Source organism: Amblyomma americanum, chromosome 4 (genome assembly GCF_052857255.1).
Source record: "Amblyomma americanum isolate KBUSLIRL-KWMA chromosome 4, ASM5285725v1, whole genome shotgun sequence".
NCBI lineage: Eukaryota > Metazoa > Arthropoda > Arachnida > Ixodida > Ixodidae > Amblyomma > Amblyomma americanum.
This window is the reverse complement of record NC_135500.1, coordinates 16,748,287-16,766,585: the sequence shown is the minus strand read 5'-3', so window position 1 is coordinate 16,766,585 and position 18,299 is coordinate 16,748,287. Positions and strand designations below refer to the sequence as shown.

At 48.2% G+C, this 18,299-nt stretch overlaps 1 protein-coding gene across 2 annotated transcripts in view; it reads left to right on the top strand.

Moving 5' to 3' along the window:
• The window catches only part of LOC144127807 (uncharacterized), a 1,292,097-nt gene that overhangs the window by 989,972 nt on the left and 283,826 nt on the right, over positions 1-18,299 (top strand). The gene's annotated exons all lie outside the window — the stretch shown is intronic.

Here is an 18,299-nt window from a genome sequence, read left to right as displayed (position 1 = left end):
GGACTGCTGTGACCTGGAGCGAAGGGAAATTTCAGCATTTTCCCTTCGCTCGTTCAAGCTGAATGTAGCGAGCAGCTCACGGCGAAAAGCTGCCCAGTTGGAAAGGGATGCCTCGTGGTTCTCGAACCACGTTTTCGCCGAGTCTTGCAGTGCGAAATAAGCAATCATCAGCTTCCGCGCGTCGTCCCATTGGTTGAATGCAGAAACCCGGTCAAAACTGGCCAACCAAACATCCTCGAACCGGTCTCCGTGGAAGGATGGTGGCGACCGAGGTGCGAGAAAAACGAGCGGCTGAGCACTGCCGGAGTACTGACCTGTCTGGCTGCCAGTGGCGGAAGTCATAGCTCGCACAGGCCGTTTCAGTGGCTCAAACTCGGGTTGCAGGCCTCGTAGGCGACGGCTGGCTTTGTGGACAGGTGTGGCGTCCGCGCGTCGGGCAGAAGCGTCAAGGATTTCGACGGGGTCAGCGTACATGGGATGGTACCCAGCACGGCTCCACCAAATGTCACCGACAAATGTAGAGGACGCGGGAAGCACAACCGTATACTCGGGCGAGGCATGCCGAACATAGTTTAAGATCGTACGTTGTTGGGCTAGTCGGTCAATCATGGTAAATACAAGGAGGGGGGTACTGCGCACAAAAAGACAAGGACAAGAAGATAACACAACAGGCGCAGTGTTGTGCGCCTGTTGTGTTATCTTCTTGTCCTTGTCTTTTTGTGCGCAGTACCCCCCTCCTTGTATTTACCATGCCGAACAGCCGCGCACACTCGATAGAAAGAAGACGTTCGGCCACGCGCTGGAAGACAGGTTCGGCCACCAGGTGGCGCCGGCAGAATGTCAGCTGTCAGAATGTCGCGGCCGGCTGGGCACCCCAGTTCGGAGAAGTGTCAGGTGGGGGACGAGGCTCGTCGATCGTACAGTGCTGTAGTGCAGCGAGCATTGAGTGAGAAAAATGAGAACGAAATGAAAAAGGTTAAAGCGGGCATGGAAACTCGCGACTATAGCGTACAGCGGCAGGAGAGTCAGCTAGAGCGATCCGGAGGCCAACAGATGGAATTAGGAAGCGAACGTTTGGGGCGCAGGAGAGTTCTGGTGGTCGGGGACTCGAATGTAGCGAGGGTTGAGGGAGGCGTTCTGACGGCAGTGAAGGCAGACAGGCGGGTGCAGGTGGAGGCTCAGTCGGGAAAGTGCATGGTGGATGCAATGGCCAGAGCCCGGGAGGTGGTGGTGGGCAGCATGGATGGCGAACACCTTGTGGTCATCCATGCTGGTCTCAATGATGTACTGCAGGGGAGGAGCCAGAATCTTGAGACGCAGTTGGAGGTGGGGATGCGTAGGCTTAGAGAGTCCTCTGAGAGTGTGCATGTGACCATATGCACAATTCCAGAGGTCCAGAGGCAGGCTCGCGAAACGGAAAGGAGGGTCGTGGAGACTAATCGGGTAATTAGGCTATTGAGTCGACGACAAAGATGCGAGGTGATGGAGGTCAACAGGGAAGTGTACGAGGTTAGGCCCCACCCTTTTGCACAGGATGGCATCCACTACGGTGGTGCCACTGGCAAGAAGGTGGGTAGTAGGATAGGTCGCCAGGCAACAGCTTTTTTGGGGGGACCCAGAGCTCTGAAGGAACCAGTGTAGAGAAGGAAGAATTAAGATCAAACGGACAATGGAACCATAGGGGAAGAAAGAGACGCAAGCGCCAGGGCCAAGTTAATTCAGATATAGGTTTCATTAACATGCAAGGTGGCAGGAATAGACTGAAATGGGAGGAAATAGAAGAACAGTTAAGACAGGAGGAATTAATGGTATATGGTTTAGCGGAAACACATCTTAGAGACATGGAGCAACCACCCTGTAACCCAGACTACGCATGGGAATATTGCAATAGAACAGAGGGCAGCAGAAAGGGAGGTGGAATTGGGGCATTCATTCATAAAAGTATGAATTTTCAAAGGGTTAGACTGGGATGCAGGGAACATTTATGGCTAAAAGGAACAGTGGCAGGCAAGCAAACACTCCTTGGCTTTGTATACCTGTGGACAAGGGTTAATGCCAAAGAGGAAAACAGGAAAATGTTAGAATGTATTGCAAGCGACATTGATGAGCTAGGAGGACAGGGCGAGATAATTATATTAGGCGACATGAATGCACACATAGAAGACCTGGATGGGTACACGGATTCGACAGGAAGCATGCTGCAGGACATGTGTGACAGGCATGATTTAGTTGTATGCAACAGCACCGAGAAGTGTGAAGGGCTCATAACATGGGAAGCAGGGAGTCTGCACTCGACGATAGATTATGCACTAATGTCACAGAGGATGTATAACAGATTAGGGGTAATGAGCATAGATGAAGATGGTTCCAGAAGTCTAGGTAGTGACCACAAGCGTATCAAGTTGAGCTTCAGAAGAAAAAGCAATGTAGGACTGAAGCAAGATAAACAATCAGGGGGAAATTTTTACTCAGAAAAGCAATTGGAAGTAGCAGCCAAACAAATCGAGAAAGTAATTTTTGAGGATAGTGAAACAGAATGGACTTATACCAAATTAACTCGATTACTGGAGCTAGAGCTAGCTAAGGTGCGAGTAAAGCTAAAAGGGAAAAGATGCAAACCCAAGAGTTGGTGGGATGAGGAGGTCAAGAGGGCAATAGAAAAGCGCAAGGAAGCATCCAGGGAACACAGATATTCCAAGAAGAGGGGGGAACCAAAACCCGAAGTAGACAGAAAATGGGATACCTTCATAAAGTGTAGAAGGGACGCATCCTATTTGATTAATGAGAAAATTAGAAGAAAGGGTGCCCAATGGATGTCAAAAGTAAATAAAAAGGATAGAAAAGCAGCCCAAAAATTCTGGAAACATCTAAATGCAATGAGTAATAAAACTAGGCTAGAACAAAGGTTTATTGTTACAGATGAGGGTATTCGACTAGAAGGGGATGAAGCAATAAAACACATAGGAACGGAACAAGGATGACGGAAAAATTTTCAGCAAAGCACGTGGTACATAATTTATCGAAGGAGGATAGACCGGTTACAGCAATAGCTTCACTTGAGCAAGGAGAGTGGGAAAGGGCAGAGAAGAAGGTTCCTAGTGGCACATCAACAGGACCAGATGGTATCCCGATTATGTTGATAAAGAAGTTAGGACCAAAATCCAAGCAAACATTAATACAGGTAGTGAACGAAATGATAGTGGATGAGAAAGTCCCCGATGAATGGCGATTAAGTAGAATGAACATGATATATAAGGAAAAGGGGGACAAAGCAGACGTAAGTAACTATCGCCCCATAACAGTGACATGTGTGGTTTACAGGGTGGTGATGCAAATTATAAAGGATAGACTGCAGGCTTGGGTGGAGAACGAGGGGGTGTTGGGGGAACTACAGAATGGGTTCCGGAAACAAAGGAGGTTGGAGGACAATCTATTTTCATTGACACAGTGTATAGAAATTGCAGAAAAGGAACGTAGGCCCTTATTGCTAGCATTTCTGGATATTAGGGAAGCCTATGACAACGTTAGTCAGGAGCATTTGTGGGGCATATTGGGCACATTGGATGTGGAAAATGGAGTAATTAATCTTTTAAAAGATATATATAGAGGTAACAGAGTGCTCATAAAATGGGAAAAAAATGTATCAGGGCCTGTAGAGATACAGCGGGGGCTTAGACAAGGATGTTCTCTGTCCCCTTTGTTGTTCATGTTGTACCTGCAAGGTTTGGATGCCAAGCTAGAGGGGAGCGGACTAGGCTTCAACCTATCTTTTTTCAAGCAAGGGGAATTGATTAAACAGACATTACCGGGACTAATATATGCGGACGATATAGTGATAATGGCTGACAACAAGGAAGACCTGCAGAAGTTGCTAGACATATGCAGTACAGAGGGAGATAGATTAGGCTTCAAGTATAGTAAGGAAAAATCTGCAGTCATGATATTTAATGAAGAGGGCGGCGAGCATAGAATACAGGAGTTCGTGCTAAAAGTAGTGAATGAGTACAAGTATCTTGGGGTGTGGATAAATAAGTGTTGAGTATCTGACAGAGCATGAAAAATATGTAATGAATAAAGCTAGTTGGAATGCAGCTGTCATGAAAAATAGGGCACTGTGGAATTACAATAGGTATGAGGTAGTAAGAGGGATCTGGAAAAGGGTGATGGTCCCTAGCCTGACCTTCTGGAATGCGGTCCTGTGTATGAGGCCAGATGTTCAAGCAAGGCTGGAAATTAGGCAACGGGGAGTAGGGAGGTTAGCTTTGGGAGCACATGGCAATACACCAAATCAGGGGGTACAGGGTGATATGGGATGGGCGTCTTTCGAGAGCAGAGAGGCTAGCAGTAAGATAGCATTTGAGGAACGATTGAGAAGGATGGAGGAAAAGCGGTGGGCTAGGAAAGTTTTCAGATACCTGTATATAAAGAATGTTGACACGAAATGGAGAAAGCGAACTAGAAAATTGACAAGCAAATATCTGGACAGCAGCAAGGGGGCAAATCAGCAATTATCGGTTAAGAAAAAGGTTAAAGGAACAGAGAGAGCTTTGTGGAAAACAGGGATGCTGACGAAATCGGCACTGGAAACATACCGGACCTTTAAACACGAAATTGTCAAAGAAAATATCTATGATAATTGTAGGGGAAGTTCTTTGTTGTTTGAGGCCAGGACTGGAGTTTTGCGGACTAAGACGTATAGAGTCAGGTACCAGGAGATAGACACTTTGTGCATTGCGTGCGGAGAGGAGGAGGAAACAGCTGAACACTTGATACTTTTCTGTAAAGGGCTTCACCCTACAGTGGAAGGCAGCGGGGCTGACTTACCCAAGGCATTGGGGTTTGGGGATAGTGAAGGGAAAGTGGATTTTAAGAGGTTAGAAATAACCAAGCGAAGGTTATCTGATTGGTGGCTAAAATCAAGAGAAGAGCAAAATTTCATAATTCATGGCTAGGTGGCTTGAGCCACCGCCCGATTTAAAGGGTTCAGCCGCATCCATCCATCCATCCATCCATCCATCCATCCATCCATCCATCCATCCATCCATCCATCCACCCACCCACCCACCCACCCACCCACCCGTCCGTCCGTCCGTCCGTCCGTCCGTCCGTCCGTCCGTCCGTCCGTCCGTCCGTCCGTCCGTCCGTCCGTCCGTCCATCCATCCATCCGTCCGTCCATCCATCCATCCATCCATCCATCCATCCATCCATCCATCCATCCATCCATCCATCCATCCATCCATCCATCCATCCAATATGGCAATATCCTGCTTAAATGCTTGCAATGATGCATCTGTGATGCGCTGTACACTAATAGTCTCGTTCACATTGTTTCGCTTAGCATGCTTATTTTGAAAGACGACAAACACCGGACAGTGATCACTCACGTCAGAAGCAATTGTACCGCAAAGAGAGTACGTTGGTTTCAATATTCGTAACTATTAAATCGAGTGCCGACACAGTCGTGCATGTGACACGTGTTGCTGTTTTTATTAAGTTTACAAACCCACAGGAACGAAGTTTCATTTTGAAATCACGTACAGTAGGGTTGTGGTCGAGAATATTAATATTAAAATCACCACTGCACAAAAGCGAACATTATGGTGGGATTAGACACTAACATTCTAGAATGGCTCGAAGTTTTTCTTACCCATCGTCAGCAATTTGTTGCCGTTAACAACGTTAATTCCACCGGTGTGCCTCAAGGCACCGTCTTGGGGCCCTGCTTTTTCTTATATTTATCAACGACTTACCCAGTAACATTTCTTCTTCTGTACATCTTTTTGCCGATGACTGCGTCCTTTTTCGGGAAATAACAAACGATAGTGACAAGCACATGATTCAGTCTGACCTTAACGCTATCTCAACATGGTGTAAAACTTGGAATATGACTTTAAGTGCTGAAAAGTGCAAACTAATGCCCATTTCTCGCGTTAATAGTGAATTGCCCGTACATATTCTTAATGATGTGTTGCTTGATCCAGTTACAAGATATAAGTACCTTGGAATTCATATTACGTCTGACCTTAGCTGGCATGCGCACATTGAGCACATCACTAACAAAGCTAATCGCATGCTCGGATATCTGAGACGTAACTTTCACGCAGCCCCAACTAACATCAAACTTCTACTCTATACGACACTCGTACATTCACAACTTGAATATGCTTCATCAATCTGGGACCCTGGTGTTAAGAGTTTGAGCGACCTACTGGAGATGGTACAACACAAATCAGCGCGGTTTATTCTCTCTGACTTTCGGCGTACATCAAGCGTAACCGCTATGAAAACTACCCTAGGCCTATCTTCACTTGCATCACGACGCGAAATTGCACGCCTGTGCCTTTTCACAAAATATTTCATCATGAGTCTATTCGCTACGCGTTACTTCTTCGCCCTTCATATATTTCACGCCGCACAGATCACATACATAAGGTAGGCATTTCTATATGCAAAACTAAAACATTCTCGGATTCTTTTATTCCTCGCACGTCATATGACTGGAACCACCTTCCTTCCTCAGTTGCCACAATTCCTGACCCTGTATTGTTTAGGTCTGCTGTTACCGCTTCTATTGAATGATATATTGTGTTGATCACTTATTCTGACTTATCTATGTTGTGATAATTTATTGTTCTCTGCTGTTTGTATTTTCAGTGTTATTATGTATTACCCACTCCCCTCTGTAATGCTTTGCCCTGAGGGTAAAATAAATAAATTTAGTCAATGATGCATATTCTAGAATCTGGTCAAAATTATCTGTAAAGTTATTCATGTTGCCATTTGGGGGGCGGTAAACTACAGAAATCAGCTGGCTTCGATTTTCCAATGTTAACACTTCATAATCTGTAACTTCACTAAGATTAGGCAGGATGAGGCACCTTTTGCAAAGGGCTCAGCCTTACCCATCCGTCCGTCCGTCCGTCCGTCCACCCATGAGAGTTACCCCAGCTTGATTTAGGCGAGACAAAACGTCAGCTAGGCGTCGGCCGTACCCACGCATGTCTCTACCGAAGACTAGTATATCGTCGATCATATTGACGACTCCGGAAGTGCCTTCTAACAGTCTCGACATGAGGCGCTGGAAGTATTCAGGCGCTGTCGCGAGACCGAAGGGAAGACGCCTGTGACCTTGTTAAGCTTCGTCAGGTCAATACAGAGCCTGTACCACCCACCCCCCATAAGGCCCGAACACCATGCGGTCGGCGTGTCCACCAGAGGCGGATGTAATATTCCTCTTGCACTTCCCCCAGTCCACGAAAGATATTGACCTGGGTTGACGGAACGCTCTCGATTGAGTCCAAAAACTGAGCGACGCCCAAATATTCGATTGCCGGTAGTCCAAGAAGGTGGGTAGTCTGATTCTTGACGACATGCAATGTCTGGGCAGTCACTCTGTAGCGCCACTCCAGGGTAGCAGGGAAAGTTCCCAGCACGCGCAACCGATGATTTCCGGACCAGATACCTCGGCTTCTGCTTCATCCAACACGCGAGGCAATCCCGGGAAAGAAGGCGAAACTAACGTTACATCTGCTTCCGAGTCTATTTCGAACTGTGCAAGGTGGCCATTCACGCGTAGGTCGGTGTACCTTGCCCGATGCGTACTGAGCGCGTGAGGTTCGATAGAACCCAACAGCTCTTTTCGGTACTTTGTCTTGCAAACTTCTGCAAGCTTGCAAACTTCTGCAAAATGGCCCTGCTTCCTGCAGAAATGGCACGTAGCCTTGCGTGCGGGGAATTCGTCTCGCGGTTGGATACTACGGCCGCAATAACCGCAAGCTGACCCATTTAGCAGCGCTTGCTTGCCACCGCGTGACGATGCTCATGCCTTCGTAATCTTTTTGCTTCGCGCCACGTCGACTTTCAGACCATCGAAAGCAGTGCTGTCGCCTGAGCTTGCGCGGGAGAAACGCTCTTTTTAAGCGTCCTCATGCAGCCGTGCTTGACACAATGTTTCTTCCGCCGTTTGTTTCGTGCAGAGCACAACTGGTCAGATATATCTTTTCATCCCGCAATCCCACGACAAACTTGTCCCGAACAAGGTGGTCCTCCACTTCGGGGCTTTCGTATTTGCAACGTTTTACGGGACTGCGAAGCGCCGCGCCGCGAAGAAGTCGTCGACAGACACCCTGCTGCTGCTGTGTTCGGCGATGGAACCGACGGCTTTCGTGAATCTCGTTGACGGGGTGCACGAAATGCGAGGCTAGCTTACCCTTGACAACCGAAAACGAGAGGGTTTCCGGAGTTGAAGCTCCCAAAGACGACAAGACGATCCGTGCTTGAGGCCCCATACAATACAGAAGCGTGCGCACCTGCACCTCGTCGGCGTCTGTATTCAGGCCGGCGGCGAAGGCGTAGTCTTCTTACGTCGCTACCCATGTTGGCCACTCTCCACGGCTTGTGAAGGTGAACGGTGGAGGGGCTTACCGAGTCCGGGCGTACCGACACGCAAGACGTTGATCTTGGAGTGCTCGGCGCCAGTACCGACTGCCGCGTCCAAAACCGCCGCGTTAGCCGGATCCCACTTCTGACACCATGTTCTGCTCTACCGAGTGAAGAGATTAGTGATTACCGTACCCCAAACATGGGAAGCCCAAACAAGAAACCTTTATTCATGCCCGCAGGCAGAATATATACACACTAAGGGGCACCTAAGGATGGATGTATGAGGCTGAACCCTTTAAATCGGGCGGTGGTTCAAGCTACCTAGCCATATGACTTGTGAAATTTTACTCTTGTCTTGATTTTACCCCCCAATCAGATAACCTTCGTTTGATTACTTCTACCCGCTTAAAATCTACCGCCCCCTTGCTCCTACCGCCATCGCGTGACAACTCAAACAAGCACAAGGCGGCGACCACTACAGCCAGAACATCCCATAACAGGCAGCAGCCTCGCCATCAAAACCTGAAAGGTCGCAACAAAGTTCTTCCTGCTCGTTGTCGGTGGGACCTTAGTGCGTACATCCTTCTCCCGAGATCCAGCTAGGGGTCCCCTGTGGAAGAGAGTTCGCCTCAATCTCAAAGCGCTAGAAAATATGAGCTCAAAAACAGGTTCGAACGCGATACGGTCGAGCAGTAAGGCCACCGCTCAGGTTGAACTTGTAATAATCTCAGGAGGGAAGATGCAGTGGTCGCCGCCTTGTGCTTGTTTGAGTTGTCACGCGATGGCGCTAGGAGCAAGGGGGCGGTGCCCCTCAGTGTGCATATATTCTGCCTGCGGGCATGAATAAAGGCTTGTTTGGGCTTCCCATGTTGGGGGCACAGTAATCACTCGTCTCTTCACTTGGCAGAGCAGAACAAGAACCACGTGCGATGTGGTTTCAAAGGTGCTGATGATGGGTGCTGTAGAAATTTTGAGCCAAGCATATTCTTTTTGTAAAAATTGAAGAGCGCAGGCACGTACGATTAATGATTTTATTGAAGGATATCAGCTGGCGCATACGTGATATACCTCGAGCACTTTCTGCTCTGTCACCTGATCTGTTTGGTTTATAGTATTTGGAGTTTAAACCGCAAATAAAAAAAATGTTCGTATCACTTCCGTTTGGTTATTTCTACCCGCTTAAAATCAACCGCCCCCTTGCTCCTACCGCCATCGCGTGACAACCCAAACAAGCACAATAATAATAATGATAATTGGTTTTGGGGGAAAGGAAATGGCGCAGTATCTGTCTCATATATCGTTGGACACCTGAACCGCGCCGTAAGGGAAGGGTAAAGGAGGGAGTGAAAGAAGAAAGGAAGAGATAGGTGCCGTAGTGGAGGGCTCCGGAATAATTTCGACCACCTGGGGATCTTTAACGTGCACTGACATCGCACAGCACACCGGCGCCTTAGCGTTTTTCCTCCATAAAAACGCAGCCGCCGCGGTCGGGTTCGAACTCGGGAACTCCGGATCAGTAGTCGAGCGCCCTACCCACTGAGCCACCGCGGCGGGGTAAAAGCACAATGCGGCGAATTGCAATTTTGTAACCAAAACGTTGGCTATTTTTTCGCTTTTAACTTTCTTGGCCTAGTTGCATGGGTGGCTTTTTTTGGGCTACAATTTTTGTATATTTTGGCTACGCCACTTCGCGTGTGGCATAGCCATCGTTTGTATGGCTTGCCACACAAACGATGCTAAGGTGCGGTATTTGGAATGTAACTGTGATATCCGGGGCCGCCGCGGTGGCTGAGTGGTTATGGCGCTCGGCTGCTGGCCCGAAAGACACGGGTTCGATCACTGCCGCGGCGATCGAATTTCGATGGAGGCGAAATTCTTGAGGCCCGTGTACTGTGCGATGTCAGTGCACGTTAAAGAACCCCAGGTGGTCGAAATTTCCAGAGCCCTTCACTACGGCGTCTCTCATAGCCTGAGTCGCTTTGGGACGTTAAACCCCCATAAACCGTAACCGTGGCATCCAATATTATACCACGTTTTGCAAGCAAGAACATGTGAAGTCGGCATTTTGTCGGGCCTTCAATCCGCGTTTATACTCCGCCTTCCTCGGCACGCGCCGTCGGTGATCAGTCACGTCAGGTTGGCGACGCCACGCCAGGCGCGACTTCGGCCCTCCTACAGTCCGGCCGCTCCAACGCGGCTGCGCCAGGAGTAGCGCATGCGCAGAACGTTCGACGCGCCATCTCTCGTAGGTTTGCGAAGCAGCGCCGCCCCGACGAGCACGCGGAACCGATCTGGCCAGCGGCGCCTGGCGCGAAATAGAGACATGCTCCAAGTCTCCACCAGCACGGCCAGAGTGCGCCGAAGCCGCCGAACGCGTCGGCAGGTCAAGCGCAGTTGAAGTATACAGGGTCTCGATTTGGCCGACGTGACGTCGCCGTGCTGCGCGTTACGTCGGAGTATATAACGCGCCTTTAAAAATATTAGTAGTGGGTATAGGAAACAAAAGGTGCAGTAACTATCGCTCTCTTTTAGGAGGTCACCTCAACCGCACCGTGGGTGAAGCAGCAGAGTAGGGAGAGAAAGAAGTGCCGTATTGAAGGGCTTCAAAATAATTTCGATCACCTGTGGATATTTAATGTCTGCTGACGCTCGCTCTCTTCAAGGCAGCGCTGAACCTTTTAACCCTTTATGGGATAACGGGATACATGGGTCCCGCTTTTTACTCTCACGAAAAACCTCCGTACGCGGCAGCGGGTGAATTTCTGGGCAACAGTCTTGTCGCGCCATCTATCTCGAGTCTTTGACAACGCTTGTGCGACTAAGTTTTAGGATTTCCTGTAGATGGCACCACCAGCATTGACAGCTGAACTTTTTCCTTTGTGAAGATTCGTGCCGGTAAAAATTGCTCCCGCTTGTTCGCGCCCAAAAAGATTTCGAGATGAATGGTAAGTTTTTCCTTTTCTGTCCTTCAAGGGAAATACTTGGTGCATGCCCTAAACGATTTATTAGGTAGTCAGAATCGCAGAGTGCCCGAAAAAGAGGTCTCTATGAGCGCCAGAGCCGGATTGACGCGATCGAAAACACTAAAGCCTGGACTCCATATACGCGAAAACTCACGCGAACGCGAAGGCGACGGCGGCAAGCGACGAGCGACGCCGTCGCGCGAAGCAAAATGCATGTGTCGCTTGCCGTGTCGCTCGGATCTGCACCCACAGAAAATTTCGCTCGTCGCCCGGAAGTCCCCCACGCGACTGGCCAACCAGAGCCCCCCAAAGCCGTTTCCGGTTTCTCGACGGTTTCTCACGGGTACATCTCACGAAACCCGCCCGTCGTCTTGGTCATCGCCACCGTCGATAAAATATTTGGTTTTGTAGCTGAGAGGCAGACCCGCATGATTTAAATAATTAAAACAATCTACTTGTTGGGTGCCGAGGGCTAACAGCATTTGGAGCGGGCTACGCGAGCGGGCGTACTGCAGGAAGAGGTGCGTGCCGAGCCGCGGGTACCGGCGCTCGATCCACCGTGCCGCTGCGCTCCAACTGTGCAGAAACACTCGCGGCGCGCATTCTCACTTGTAAATTATAGTTCGCTCACTTACAATCAAACTGCGGTGACAGTTTATGGGAGTGTTTTTACTAAGCAGGAGTGCACAGGCACCGAACGAAAGCACACCTCCCCCGTGATGTGACTTCCGTCTCCGCAAGCACGCCTTTGGCTATCTCCACTGCCGCTACACCGCTGCCGTAGAGGAAATATTCCTTTGGCCCTGACTATGAGGCACACTCACAAAATTTTAAGAGAGAGAACAGGTTACGGGCGTGTTTCTAAGCTTGAGTGCGCAAAGCACGGAATCCGCTGCGCACGTCGCGGGTTCGCGTCGCTTGCATGGAGGTTGCCCACAAGCGACGGAGCGAACGCCAGCCGTCGCCGCCGCCGTCGCCTTCGCGTTCGCGTGAGTTTTCGCGTACATGGAGTCCAGGCTTAAGAGAACGTGAAGGGTGCGCTCCAGGGGGCATAATTTTTGCACACAGTATGCTGAAAGTATGCTACGACTAACAAAGTAAGCTGTCGATGTTGATAATTCTAAGTTTCGTTTCGTTTACGAATTCGCAGGGGGCTCGCTTACGCGGGATGAAGCGCTGGCGCTCTACTTCAGTTTGCCTGACGAGTCTGAGACTAGTGAAGACGAGGCCCAAAGCAGCGAGGACGACTTTGTCCCTGAGCTAGCGCCGTCGGATTTGAGCTTTGAAGACGACGAAATCGAAGCTGGTCCATCAAAGAGCAAGCGCCAACGGCGGTCTACTCCTTCAAAAAAAGGTTTCAGGAGGAAACGGAATGCGCTCCTGCTGGATCAAGGTGGAGAGAGTGCGCCAGAAGAGGAGGAGGTCGGCAGTGCATGGACTACAAATGAACCGCTAAGTACAGTTCAAAGCCCAAAGACATGGGATTCTCAAACCTCCCAAAAGGCGCCAGCACGCGCAGTTGATGCATTCACGCTCTATTTTGATGATGAGATGATTGAATTCATAGTTGAGCAGACCAACCTCTTCGGTGCAAAGAAGTACCCAAGGAAGTGGCAAATTTTGACAAAGGAAGAGTTACGAGCGTATTTTGGTGTACTGCTGTTGATGAGCGTGTGCCCAAGGCACCACCTGTATCAGTATTGGAGCCGTGACCCTCTCTTTCATTGTGAAGAAATTTCAAAGCTGATGTCCTTCAAACGATTTCAGCAAATTATGAACTCGCTTCGTGTGAATGACACAACGAAAGAAAAAAAGAGAGGAGAAGAGGGATATGACCGTCTGGCCAAGGTGCGCCCTCTTATTACAAAGCTGAACCAAAAGTTTCAAGAAGAATACACTCCTTCCTGTCATCAATCAATTGATGAAAGCATGATCGCTTTCAAAGGAAGGTCAAGCATGAAGCAGTACCTTCCTTTGAAACCGATCAAACGTGGGTACAAAGTGTGGTGCAGGGCAGACGCACAGACTGGTTACCTGCTCCAGTTCCAGGTATACGAGGGAAAAAATGAGCAGCGGCCCGCAGGCCAAAGCTTAGGCGAGTAAGTCGTCCTTTCCCTTTCTGAAAGCGTAGAGCCTGGCACACAGCTCTACTTCGATAACTATTTCACGTCTACACCGCTCATGCAAACGCTTGCCCAGAAGGGTATCTTGGCCGCGGGTACCGTCCGTGTCAACAGGAAGGACCTTCCTGACGATCTAAAGAAAAACAACAAGCTTCAGAAGGGAGAGTACCTGTGGCGCAGCAAAGGCAATGTCTCAGCATACCAATGGCATGATTCAAAGAACGTTCATGTCCTATCTAATTTTCACGACCCGAACGAAACTGAAGAAGTCCAGAGAAAACTTTCTAATGGTTCATCAGTGGGTGTGGTCTGCCCCAAAGCGGTCGCTGACTACAACCGTTGGATGGGAGCCGTAGACAAGTTCGACCAGAAAAGAAACTCCTATGCGGCTGACAGGCGATCGAAAAAGTCGTGGTATCGCATATTTTATTTTCTTTTTGACTCATCAGTTGTAAACAGCTTCATTCAGCATAGTGGCAACAGCGACATGAGCTACATGTGGTTTCGGCTCGTTCTGGGACGGCAGCTGATCAACGGGCAAACATTCCGACACTACAGGTCTGTTGGGCCGTTCCGCAAGAACAAAGGTGGCACTAAGAGCGGCCAAAAAATGGTCGGAATTGCAGACGAAGTAAGGTTTGCAGGTACTGGTCACAACCCACGGAAAGTGCCAAACAGGCGTAGATGTAGGTGGTGTTCCACCTCCGGGAGTGAAACGCGCACGAAGTTTGTGTGTGGTGTGTGTAATGTACCCCTGTGTGCAACCTGCTTCGGCCCCTTCCACCAACAATGACAGAACTAACCACAGCTTGGTGCTCGCGTGAGTCAATGGGACAGTGTTGTCCCACTTTTTCAAAAGGACAACATGTGCCAATGGGACACATGCGTCCCACTTTTTTTCATTAAACTATTGCTGCTATTGTTCTGAAATTTCTTCCATATCATTTCTGAAGATGCCTAGACCCGAAAAATGTGTAGTTTTTTTCTCTATGTTACGGAAATTATAGGTGAACCCACAAAGGGTTAAAGGATGTCCCCACCCTCCACGGAGCGGCGGAGAGGGGCGCGTGCATCAAGGCACCCTAGTTCCATGATGCTTAGAGCGTCCATGGTGGCTGAAGTGGTCTTGATGAAGCTCCATGCAAACTACCATAGACTGAGCTTTCCTCTAGATAATAGTAAGAAACTCTATGAATTTTTCATACTATTCACTAGAGGGAAAGTCTGCGGCTCTGAGCTTCATCCACCATGGACACCCGAGGCATGCCGGGGTGATAGCGCTTCTCAACAAAGGGCGCTGCGCACACACAGAAGACAAGGACGAGAAAGTAACACAATAAGCGTAGACTTGTGACTGATTTCTTAGACAGAAAAAAATTTTATACCCTCAAAAATGTAGTATCTATGACCATGTGCAGTGCAAAAATTTGCCTTCTTTTTCATACAAGTTAATCAATGAAAAGAAAAATCAGTCATGAGCCTGCGCTTGTTGTGTTACCTTCTCGTCCTTATCTGTGTGTGCGCAGTACCATTCGCTGAAATGTCTGACCGACACGCCCAGCTTCCAATTGACATTTGGTGGCTTGTTCACTGTGCTACGAATTGCACTTATTTGGTTGTTCAGTTTCGTTTTCACCACTGTAGTTTTTGCTGGATGTTTTTTGCACTTTGTGGTTACCTTGAAGTGAGCTAAGCACAGTGTATTTTACATGCTAGGCCTAAGTCCATTTGCCCCCTCACTGACAGCCACTTATGCAGCAAGCTAGCAAGGTTTGCTCAGCGGAAACATATATGCTACCTTTGCCACTGAATGGTGACAGAAGGGAACAAAACTTTTTGTGTACCGAGAGCTCAACATTCTGCTGCCGTGACCACTCTGCACATTTCTCGTAACAGTCTTAGAGACACTCATCTTTAAAAAGCGCAAAGTACTTTGACAAGCACAACTTCGAGATTGCATTTGGTTCATTTCAAAGACTGGCTATGGTCATGCATTGCATGCAGGAACGCCTCCACTACATGAATTATTCCCCAAATATACCTGCATGCTGCACTTATCAGCATGAACACGGCCATCACTTACTTGCAGTAGGAGAGGTTTACGCCTTCTAATTCGTGTTTCTAGGCAAAATCTAAGTGCAGCGCCTGGACATGGCGAGAGCCGCCACTTAATACGTGCAAACCAGTTCCTCATAGAAAAGCGAGTGTTCAGGCACGTTTCCCGTGGCACTAACATAGCCTATGAACGGACATAGGGCACGTACCGCAATAGCAGACTTCACCAAAGAAACATTTGCTTTTAGAGCGATAGCTCAATTCCTTCACGACCCCTCTCCGGCGAGTTTCAGCCTATGACCTCTGGCTCCGCAATTTGACTTCTGAAGAGCCACACGTGTTTATATTCACTACAGTCGCGTGTGCCAGCTGCTGTGGAAAGAAGGAGTAAGAGGGTAGTCACGTATGCCATGCACGCCGCAGAGATGTAGCAGAAGGGAGTATAAAGCCCCTAGATAAGCTTTGGCAAAGCTGATGTAGGGACTTTAGTACGGTACACTAGGAGGGTAGGTGGTGGCGAAAACGTTTATTGGCTACACAAGGGACAGGAGGCATGCTTGGATCAGCCGGTAAGGTACCCGTCCTTCCAAGCACTAGGTGGAGACACCTAGTTTGGGATCCTAGTGGCGGTGGCCGCCGCCTGGGCGCGCCCGACTAAGGCTTGTTGGACCTGTTAGTCGTGGCAGCTGAGCAGGGTCGATGACCTCCCAGTCCTCCCGGGTTGGAGAGGCAGGCCCACACCATATGATAGGTGCCCAAAGACACCACTCTACAGTGTGGGCAGCTGCCGCTACAGGAGGGGTCAAAGTGTTTTTACGGCTGCCGTGCACAGCGTGCGGCATCCTAGCAGATGCGCACCGTCGCGCAGAGCTCCAGCAGATGTTCGTTCTGTCGACCGTGTTACGAAGAGGAGGAAAGGAGACATCCCAGGTGTGCTGCGTCAAAACCACCTAGACTAGGAGTTCTGCCTGTGTACTCCCTCCATGACGTCACACACCTGGACCTTAAATGGAGCAGGAAATTGTTGGGCAGCATCGCATGCGCAAGGCATGAAAGTGGGCTATGCATAAAAAGCCGGTGCACTTCAATGCATTCAGCGGAACGCTGGTTGTGTTTGATGCAATGCCCGGTCATCCACACAGCCACAGCTCCTGGCCAGCAAGGTATTAACAAAACATCGAAACCAGCTATCGCTCGACATTCGGTTCAGCAGCATGAAACTCCTCTAAGTGTTTCACAATGCAAAAACGGTAGCTTCTATAGTGTAATATTTTAGGCTTTAACAACTTTTAAAAAATATTCGCTCTGAAAAGTGTGCTAAACGTAAAAAAAATATTTTCCACGGTTCTCTATATTTTCTTGAAGACCCACGTTGCACATTCAAAAGAGACAAACACAGGAAAAGGCAGGGGACGGAAAGAGCGCAAACTATCAACTGAGTTTATTTGTGTGAAGGTGCTTTATATATGCAGAATCACAGCAAAAGGACAAGGGGAATGAGAGAGGGGGTAAAGCCGGTCATCTGATCAACAACAGGTGCGCAGAAAATTCTTCTCCTTCTTGTACAATTTGACAGAAGTGTCGCTTATACATTTATCGCCGTTTTCTTTTATGTGGTAGGCCTCCAAAAGCTCACACGCTATTTTGTTTTTACTTTTTCCTAGAATTTTTATCTTCTTAAGCATGGGCTCACATCCACTGCAAGCAAGGCAATGAGCGGGCAAATTCGCTCCTTCTTTATTTCTAATTGATCGGGCATGCAGTGGATGCGAGCCTCTGCTTAAGATGATAAAAATTCTAGGAAAAAGTAAAAACAAAACAGCGCGTGAGCTCTTGGAGGCCTACCACATAAAAGAAAATGCGATAAATGTATAAGCGACACTTCTGTCAAATTGTACAAGAAGGAGAAGCATTTTCTGCGCACATGTTGTCTGCGCACCCCCTCTCTCATTCCCCTTGTTCTTTTGCTGTGATTCTGCATATATAAGGCACCTTCACACAAATAAACTCAGTTGACAGTTTGCGCTCTTTCCGTCTCCTTGGCCTTTTCCTGTGTTTGTCTCTTTTGAATGCGCAACGTGGTTCCTCAAAGCAATGCACCAACTAGCCCAACAAGAAGTTCTATATTCTCTATATTTGGCAGCAAGAAGTAAAAGCCCTCTCTCGCCATGAACAAATTTGGTGAATATTTGTGGCTATGTGCTTTTCTGCTCATTTATTGCAATGTACAGTAAGCAAGCATATATTTTACAGCATATGTAAAACAATGCTTCTTTGCAATGTATGGTTTGCAAAAATTTGTATTTTTGTCTGTTAAAACGAAGTTTCTTTCGTACTTTGCACTATTTGAATATAATATAAGATACTGTACCTTAATCTGGGATAGCACCACAGCTACCAACAATAACAAACATTTAGTCCTACAAAAAAAGTGCGTTAAAAGCAATAGCAAATATGCCGACCTTATTGTCTTCTGGTCCTTTATACATATAAATATTCAATAACCAACCTTACCTCATTATGCGATTCCTGCCTCCTCCAACTGTGGAAATCTTTCCTTAACATTGAGTGCAATTGCTAGCAGAAACCTTTGACTAGCATAAAAACACACATTTCCAGCTCACTCGTCATCATGATCTATATAATGTACCAAGTCTGCACACCAACTATGGATTTCAAACTTTAAATTTTACTTTGCCTACCCTGCTTAACCGCTTTGGCCTACCCAATTCTTCTGATTGTTTGTCCTCACACAAACAAATAAAAGCTTAATTT